The sequence below is a fragment of the Cyprinodon variegatus genome, unplaced genomic scaffold (genome assembly GCF_000732505.1).
Source record: "Cyprinodon variegatus isolate N-32 unplaced genomic scaffold, C_variegatus-1.0 Scaffold192, whole genome shotgun sequence".
In the NCBI taxonomy this organism is placed as follows: domain Eukaryota; kingdom Metazoa; phylum Chordata; class Actinopteri; order Cyprinodontiformes; family Cyprinodontidae; genus Cyprinodon; species Cyprinodon variegatus.
The window spans coordinates 491,664-500,188 of record NW_015150645.1 but is presented as its reverse complement, the minus strand read 5'-3'; the positions used below and the strand labels follow the sequence as shown (position 1 = coordinate 500,188).

General features: G+C 36.5%; 1 protein-coding gene across 2 annotated transcripts in view; it reads left to right on the top strand.

The window, feature by feature from the left end:
* Window positions 1-8,525, top strand: part of cdh24 (cadherin 24, type 2) — a 255,627-nt gene that overhangs the window by 72,718 nt on the left and 174,384 nt on the right. Inside the window, exon 1 of one of the 2 annotated variants that reach the window (XM_015379461.1) lies at window positions 7,658-7,701. The exons of the other annotated variant lie outside the window; for it this stretch is intronic. The gene's annotated coding sequence lies outside the window, so the exon portion shown is untranslated. Of the gene's footprint in view, window positions 1-7,657; window positions 7,702-8,525 lie in introns of those variants that run through there. 2 annotated transcript variants of the gene reach the window in all.

Here is an 8,525-nt window from a genome sequence, read left to right as displayed (position 1 = left end):
AAGCAGCTCCTCTTATTTATCCATTAGCTGCACTTATTAAACTGTTTGCAAACAAGTGCCCAACATTTTATAGCAATATATTATTAAAACATAATTTTATAAGATGGTATTTTGGTTTTAAACTGACACCTATGCTTGAAACATTCATTCTAATCTGCTCTCTAGGTTCTATTAAATGAAAATATCAGCCATAATATTTTTCGAATATCAGCTTTAACTCTTGTGTAGGTTACATTCAGGGGAAAAGTTCAGTCCAAAGAATTGGGGAACTAATTGTTTAGTAAAATAATGAATATTTAACTTGCTGAATCGTTTCTGGTGTCACTCTGACCCTGCCTTGATAAGAGATGACAGTGAAATAAGATATCTGAAAATGTACTAAAGAGGGAGTTGGGGGGGGTTAAAGTGGAGTATCGATTGTCATTATTCACTCCCTTTATTGGCCAGTGGCCTCGATGGTGCTTTGAAATGTGCCATCTCCTTCCTGCTGTGTTACATTATCACAGGCAACCTTGGACACGGTGTGTTTATTCATCTCTGAAATGACGCTCCTGCATCCCTACGCCGCCCACTCTCGTCCAGCCTGGGCGTCTCTTGAAAGGAACGCCCTTGAAATATAAACAGCAGAGCAGAAGCGAAACTGAATTACATCCCAGACAATATGTGTGCTGTGCAGTAAAGCCCCCTTTTTCTTGTAAAGAGTTACTCAGTCAAGCTGACCTGGGGAGATTTCTCAGATGACATGAAAACTCTCGAGTTCTTCTGTCTTATAAAGTTTCTCCTTCAGCATGTAAGAAATATTCAGCTTTTTTTATATTCACACACGAACACACACACAAGTTTAGTGAGACATGGTCCATCTGCTATTCTGGAGGACTTCTGCTGAAATGTCAGTCAGCGTGTTGAAAGGATCAGATAGGTTTTTGATGTTGCACACGCGGTCAGGCGGAAGACGAAGAGAGACAGACTTGATAGGCATCAGGTGTAATTTCGGTAACTGCTTTGGCAGCTGATGACTCACAATTCAACCAGGCTGAGCACCAACCTTGAGAGATACTGCTCTGAGCGGACGAGCTGCCTGATATAAAAACATCCTCTGACCTTTGTGCATGAAGATCATTGGAGCTGATCAGCTCCTTCAGCTTCTCAGCAGAGAAACAGAGCAAAGGCCTGGAGGTGGAGAGATGTCAGATGTTGTTAAAGTTCATTCGGACAATAATAATCTTCAATAACCGTGTGACAGAGGCACAGCCAGGATCGCTCAACCTGAAGAAAGTGGTGGGTATTGGACAGACAGGGTGCAAATCCATCTTTTATGTGAGGTAAATTTCTCCCTTTTTATCAAATGCAAATTTAATAGCTTCAAATGGCTAAAACTGGGAGCTAAATTTTAAGTTTTTAAAGGGCTTGGTCCTGCCACTGCTGGTATATTTTCACATCCATCCAACACTCTACATCATGAGCAGAGAAATCAGATTAAGGACAACTTGAACCTGTGCCAGACAGTAAAATATGGGCCACAAATGGTGTCCATGTTGTGACCTACTGGCACGTCTCCTCGCTTCGTGATTCTAGGGACTGTCTCCTGTCAAGATTTATGTGATCTTTACAGCAACTCTCTTGGTGTGTATTTTGTAGTGGAAGATGAAGCGGCGCAAGTAAAGCCTGCGTTACACAGCAGATGGAGGTTCATGCACATTTTTAGAGTAACGGTATAGATCCTTCAAGTGCGGCTCTGATACCCTGCTACACTTTTTCAAATGAGGAAAACTCACTTTAGCATATCCACATATTGACATGTCCACATGTCTAATTATTCAACTTTTTCATGATTAAGCATTTTTCAATCAACTTGAAATGGGCCATGTCAGTAAAAACGCATAAGGTGTTCTTGGGAGTATATCCTGACATATCAATCTTGCCTTTGTGTTTTATTTACTCGTTTTTAATCAAATTTATCTTTAAAATGCGTGTTATGATGTAAACTCAATTCTTGTACACTGTCAGGTCTAAGCACCTAAAACATCATACATACATACATACAGGGAAAGAAAGAAAGCACAGAGACAATTAATTTAGTTACTCGCAAGGAGAATAGGAAGGAGACTGCAGAGTTTACAAATCTCCAACCCACTCTGCAGTCTTCAGCTTTCTCCTTGCCATTTATTGAAGAAAAGGGGATGTCCCTAATTACACCAGCTGAGGTTTAACTCAGAAAAAAGGGAAACAAAAGGATCTTACTTTAAACCTCAGCACATATGTTAAAACAAAGCATGTGGTTGTTTTACAATTGAATTGTTCCAAGAACACATTTTAGAAGAAACATGTGATAGAGGCTGTTCAGGCCTCTTTCACAACCCGTCCGTTTCATTACCTTTATCTGGAACAATCTTAAGCAAGAGTTAATAAAAGATGAATCACACATTGTACATCATAATAGTTCAGTGGAACACAACCCATGAAACACAAACGGAGTATAAATAAAATATTTCTAACATACAGCTTGAGATTTTCAACTTTTTTTCAACTTTTTTCAATTTTAAATTTATCATCTCTTACTGCACTTGCAAACATTTTTTTGTACATTAGAAAATATATGATGTCCCTAACAATATTACATTGTTAATATGATTAAATGTGTAATAAATCTTAACAATTTAATGGCATGCAGGAATAACTTCCTACTTGTTCATGTACCAAATCATCTTTGTTATAATGAAATATTTTGTGGGCTAAGGCCCTGATAATGAGAATATCTAGCTCCGCCCCTGGTTCCTAGGTTAAAAAATATCTGTAATCCAGGTACTTCTGGTCTGCTGCCTATCAGTTGTTTTCTTCATTCAGACAGTGCTGCCCTGAAAATTACACCTAATTACATGAACATAACTTCTAAATAAACCCGATAAAATATCAGTAAGATCATCTTGACTTATGTTATAAGGTCATGTTATTTCGTAGCCGATTGTAAATTAGTGTGACGGTATTTTGATTTGCAACGAAATAGACTCGGCCCAGTAATTTAATGCTACTCTGCCAACTTACAAAATACTTTTAACATATTTAAAGAAGCCGTGCCTCTATTTTTTTTAAATATTTAAATAACAAGCTTCAGATTGCATTTTACAGATCATTAAGTACAGAAATGACTCCTAAAATCTTTGGAATTTAGGAAATAAAGAATATTAGGTACTAGAAGATTAAACTGTAGTCTTAATAGCTCACATATTTAGTCACTCTGGATAAAATGGCAGCAATTATGATAATCAATAATAATCTGAGAATAAAATAAGCATTCTCTTCTTTTTTATCACTTCTTTATAGAGAAAAACCAAAAAGTTGGTCGTTTTTGAATCTGGTATTTCTCTCTGGTTTAAGATGCCAAAGGCCGATTTTGTCCCCATCCTCACCCCTGCCTGAGTATGTGTGTGACCTGATACTTAGACCGGGCAGACCCTTGCACTGATAAGATAAGATGATGAGTAGTTCTTACAAGGAAACATTAATAGTAAAGTAAAAGCATTTCTTATTAATACCAAAAAACAGAACAAAAAACAGTGCACGGTTGCAAGGATGAGTGAGAAAGAGAGAGGAAAATTCTAACATAATAACCAGAAAAAAAAAATCCATGTCAAGTGCTGCCTACAGTATTAACATAGATTTGTCCAGAATTAGATGTTTTAAAACTGCCTAGTGACCTTTAGTTTTTCTTTTGAGAGCTAATTGTGATTTGTTTGGCTGACTTGTTATGGTGATTTGTGAACACAGACTTTCAGCTTCAGGTGTGTTTTTCTACTCAGTTTGGAGATATATTTGCTCATTAAAAAGTAAGTCAGTGACAAAGAAACTCTGAAAGACGTAACAACCCCATAACCTGAGAAATTGGGAAATATAATACCCTGGTTAGATTTGTTCTGTTCAGCTTGTAGCTCTAAATAGAAGTAGCTGTTTGTTTCTTTTTCTAAGTACATATTTTTTGTCATTTTTTTTTTCATCTGTGAAAACTGTTTGACAAGCCAACACAATTCAAAATCAACTTTTAAACTATGTTAAAATGTGATTCTGTCCTGTTCCTCTGACTGTGACTGGCTGGATGTGGTCTCTTCATCCTCGGACATTGGAGTTGGCTCGGAGCTCGTCTGCCTGGCTGTGTGTTTCCTGGATGGGGCCGCCTTTTACAGCTGCTTTTTGTATCTCTGCTTCTGTCTCCTTGAACCCCAGTCGGCCTCGGCAGATGGCCGCTCAAACTGAACCTGGTTCTGCTTGGGGTTTCTTCCTGTTAAAAGGGAGTTTTTCCTCTCCACTGTCGCTACAAGCATGCTCACTGTGAGGGATTGCATTTGAGTCAATGAGTTGATGCAATTAACTGGTTTTCCTTAGATAGAAAACTTTGAATCAATTTGACTGTATGATCTGGTGAACTGTTAAGTGCCTTGAGATGACTTGTGTTGTGAATTGGCGCTATAGAAATAAACTGAATTGAATTGATTCCTTCATATGGATCATGCACAAAGTGGTATTTTGCCAGATTCATGCATTTCTTAGTAATCCTCATGAGTTCTGCAGTCTTTGCAGCTGCCCCTCTCTGTCTTGTGAAAACCAGCAGTTGGAGAAAGCAGAACACAGCTATCTTAACCACGCTGTACCAGCACTGTAACACATGCCCAATTCCCCCAATCAGGGAGGTGTGATGTTAGGCAAAGTCTGATTATTCTGGGGAAGTAGCTTTTTTATCTGAACATGGAAGCAGCTTTCTTTTTTAGCTCTTCTTAGCTGTGAAAGTAAGTTTTTTTTGCCTTGAGAGGTCTTGGACTTCAGAAGCAGAGTAATATGGAGACATCATAAAAAAAGGGCAACACCCAGACAGAGGGAAGCTGCTTTGCTTTGAAAGAAAGTGTTTTCTTTGGTGTTGGAATTTAACTATATTTCATAACAAATAGATGTAGTTTTAGAGTTCTTTGTTGTATATGTGCCAGTTAGTAGTTTTAAAAGGCTTAAAAAGCATGATGGCAGCATAAAAAAAAAACTTGAATATTTATATCAATGTAATACTATAGTTACTTCAGAATTCTCACCAGATAATAACTGAGAAGTTTTCATTATGGTATAGCCAAGGGGTCTGCAACCTGCGGCTCCAGAGCTGCAGTGGCTCTTTGGATCCTCTATAATGGCTCTTAAAAGAGGAATGGACCCAGAGAAAGAACTAACTAATATAGTTTAATAACAAATACCATTCTTAGGAGCTTTAGTGTTTTTTTTTTTGTTTTTTGTTTTTTAATAAATAATATTCGAACTGAATCTTCACAACAAAATTACATAAAAAGAATCCAAATTTTTAGTGTCCTTTTTCTTTTAATTAGCTTGCAAATGATAAGTTTTGTCATTATTTTAAAAGCTAAAAATGCCAATAAACTTTTGGTTGTTTAAGAGGTCAACAGATATCATACAACAGATATTTAATAAAAAAAATAACAGGTTGTGTTTGATTAAAAACTTGTGTAATATTTTGCAGCTCTAAATGACTGTTACGTAGTCGGACTTGATAAAACTCGGTATCACTTTGGACATGAAAGGTTGTAGATCCCTAGTATAGCCCTAAAATTCCTAAATTTTTAGAGAATTGTGATTAAATGGTTTATGTTTTAGAATAGCGGAATGATCACTGGAAAAAAAATCTAAAAATAAGGAAAATTTCCTTAAATTAAGTGTATTTACCACTAATTTGAGCAGGTAAATGAGATAATTTGCCAATGGAATGAGTATTTTTAATGTTAAAATAAGATAATTAGTTAATATGCACTTGAAATAAGTATAATTTTTTCATACTTAAAATGTCAATAGTCTTGTTCCATTGATAAAGTGTCTCACATATCTCCTCAATTCAAGAACAAATGCACTTAGAAAAAATACTTTTTTCTTAAAATAAGATGGGGTTTTTTGTAATTGTTCTCTGCATGGTTGTTCACTCTGTGTTTCTCCTTGTTGGACCGTGATGAACAGGCAATCTGTTCAGGGAGTATTACTTGTCTCGACCGACCAGTGACTGCTGGAGATTGAAAAGAGCCCTCTTACAAACATGCAAAAAGAAGAGAGACCAGATAATAAATGGCTGGATAACGGAAATTAGTACTAGCCTTTAGCTTCAACCTATTTCGATTTATTCTGAATGAGGATGACCAGTGAGTCATCTTTTGCAGGAAATATATGAACAGCTTAGAACCTTTTAAACAGACATACATTTTCAGAATTCTTTATTATCCATATGAGGCGACATGGTTTTCATTCATATGCTGTTTAAATTTCTTACTTTCAAAATTATGCCAGTGGGTCAAATGTTGGTTCACTTTGATTCAGTTATATAAAAGGTGTTGAATATTTGTTAAAACAAGTCTCTATGGCTAAATGTGGAGGTTGGGGTAGGGGGGTGGGTGGGTGGGCTGTTATGAAAGAACCAAACAACATACTTATTTTTTACATAACATCTTTTCTTTTTTTACCCGTCACATCTGACATCCATACTCCCCAATCTTTGCAGCTTACTTCCTTCTATGCACAGAGGTGAAACAAAAACTTTCCTTTCATTTGTTGTCTGGCAACAATTTACATCTTTAAAAGTTTTATGTGATCTCAGAATACAAAGTGTTTTCATATACCGTTCCCAACTTTCTTTTCTTTATGAAGAAAGCAGTACAATACTGAAGGTGATGGAGTGGGGAATCACAGAAGATGCAAAACTCTATTGAATTGCTGCGTTCAAACAGTTTTTGCATTGCACCAGGACTTATAAGTGCCAGGCTTGTTGAAGAGTGAAATAGGATATTTAATTATTTTGCGGAGCTGTTTTTACATCTATGCTATCTGCGTCAGGTGTTTAAAAAAAAAAAAAAAATTGGAACTTTTTCGATATCTGCATTGGATATATAAGCAGTTTACTCATTAATTAGTTTTTATAGTAACTTTTTTATATTAAAACTGTTAATTTTCAGTTGAAACTTTGTATTTATTCATTTAAATGTTTGATGAGATTTAACCATTACTAGTGCAAAAACATAATGAGGCTTACAACAGTTTTGCTTTCTGTTGGATTGTTTCTATTGTTAAAACTGATTGCAGAAAAACTGCAGGAGATAAAAGAATATTTTTCCTGCAGAGAGTCATCATTGCAGCCCCTCCCCGACCTATTGTTGCACAAGTAACAACAACGAAAATTCTGCCATTCACAACATGGGTGCTGCAATTTATTTTTGGAATAAGTTTTTTTTTTATTTCTGAAAAACATTATTGTAACTAAAATATTTTTATCTGCAAAGAATAATAGCTTCATTTTTATCTGACACTAGATGAGGTGTTTTTGTGATGGTGACACACTTGACCTGAGCATTGTTTCTCCATGGTATAAAATAACATGAGGTTGAGCTATTTTAAGAAAAGAACAATCCTGGGGTTGACACAGAAGAGAATCATTTAGTTTAGATGCCAGTTGACATTCCCCGTACATTTTCTCGGTTATTCAAACAATTCTACACTTTCTCCCATATTCCCATTTACTAGACGTCACCAGCTGCTGCCGTTTTTTTTCTCTCTCTCTGTCGACTTGTAGCACTATTCCCCTGAATACAGTGAGAGGAACAAAAATGATGAACACCTTCAAAAGTGACTGCTGAGATAGTGTGGCAAACTACAAGGTTATCATCTAATTTTGAGGTAATCTTTTCAGATTGTCCACAACAGAAGATTGTAGTGTAATATCCCAGCAACAGGCACAGGGCTTAAAAATGGATCTTTCCAAAGCATTGCTTTTTCAGTTAACCCCACATTTATTATCAGTATCTCAGTCATCCAGTGGAGTGTTCCTACTGATGAGCAAAGCTGTGGTTTTAAGAGTTAGTAGCATTATCTGCTGAAAGATCTAAGATCATTGGATCTAGGTGTTTATGTCTCTGCCCTTCCTCACCTAACAATTCTGAATTTAATCTGTGCTCTGAACCAAGTGTGAAGGAAAATTACTTTATTTTATGATGACCTTCAGTGCTGTTGTATTATGACTGTACTGGGTGGAAGATATACAGGATTACATTAGGCTGACCACTTATATCACAGAGAATGGGAATGCAAAAGTGTAGATCTTTCCAACTTCCAAAAGGGTCAATAGAGTCCTAATGCACTGTTCTTAAGACAGCAGATTAGCTTGTTAACAGCACATTGAGATTTTTTGTGCAATTTGTTTCAATGGACGTCCAGCTGCATGTAAACCTTACAGTAGTAGCCATTCAAATTTTCCCCCATTTCCTTCATGGGCCCTTGGCTGGTCCCCTACAATTCCTTTTTAAACATCAATATTTTTACTAAAATAGTCTTCTATTCTAAGACCTAAAGAGAAGCGTCATCTCTTTGTTAGACCCTGTAGTTCAGTGAAAAGCTGGAGTCAGAGTAAAAAAATATGCAAGAGGGGTCTCTCCAGTGGCTGGAAGTTTGAGAGGATTTTTCTGGGAGTTGGAGGGAAGGGGACTGCCATTCGGCGGGTGTTT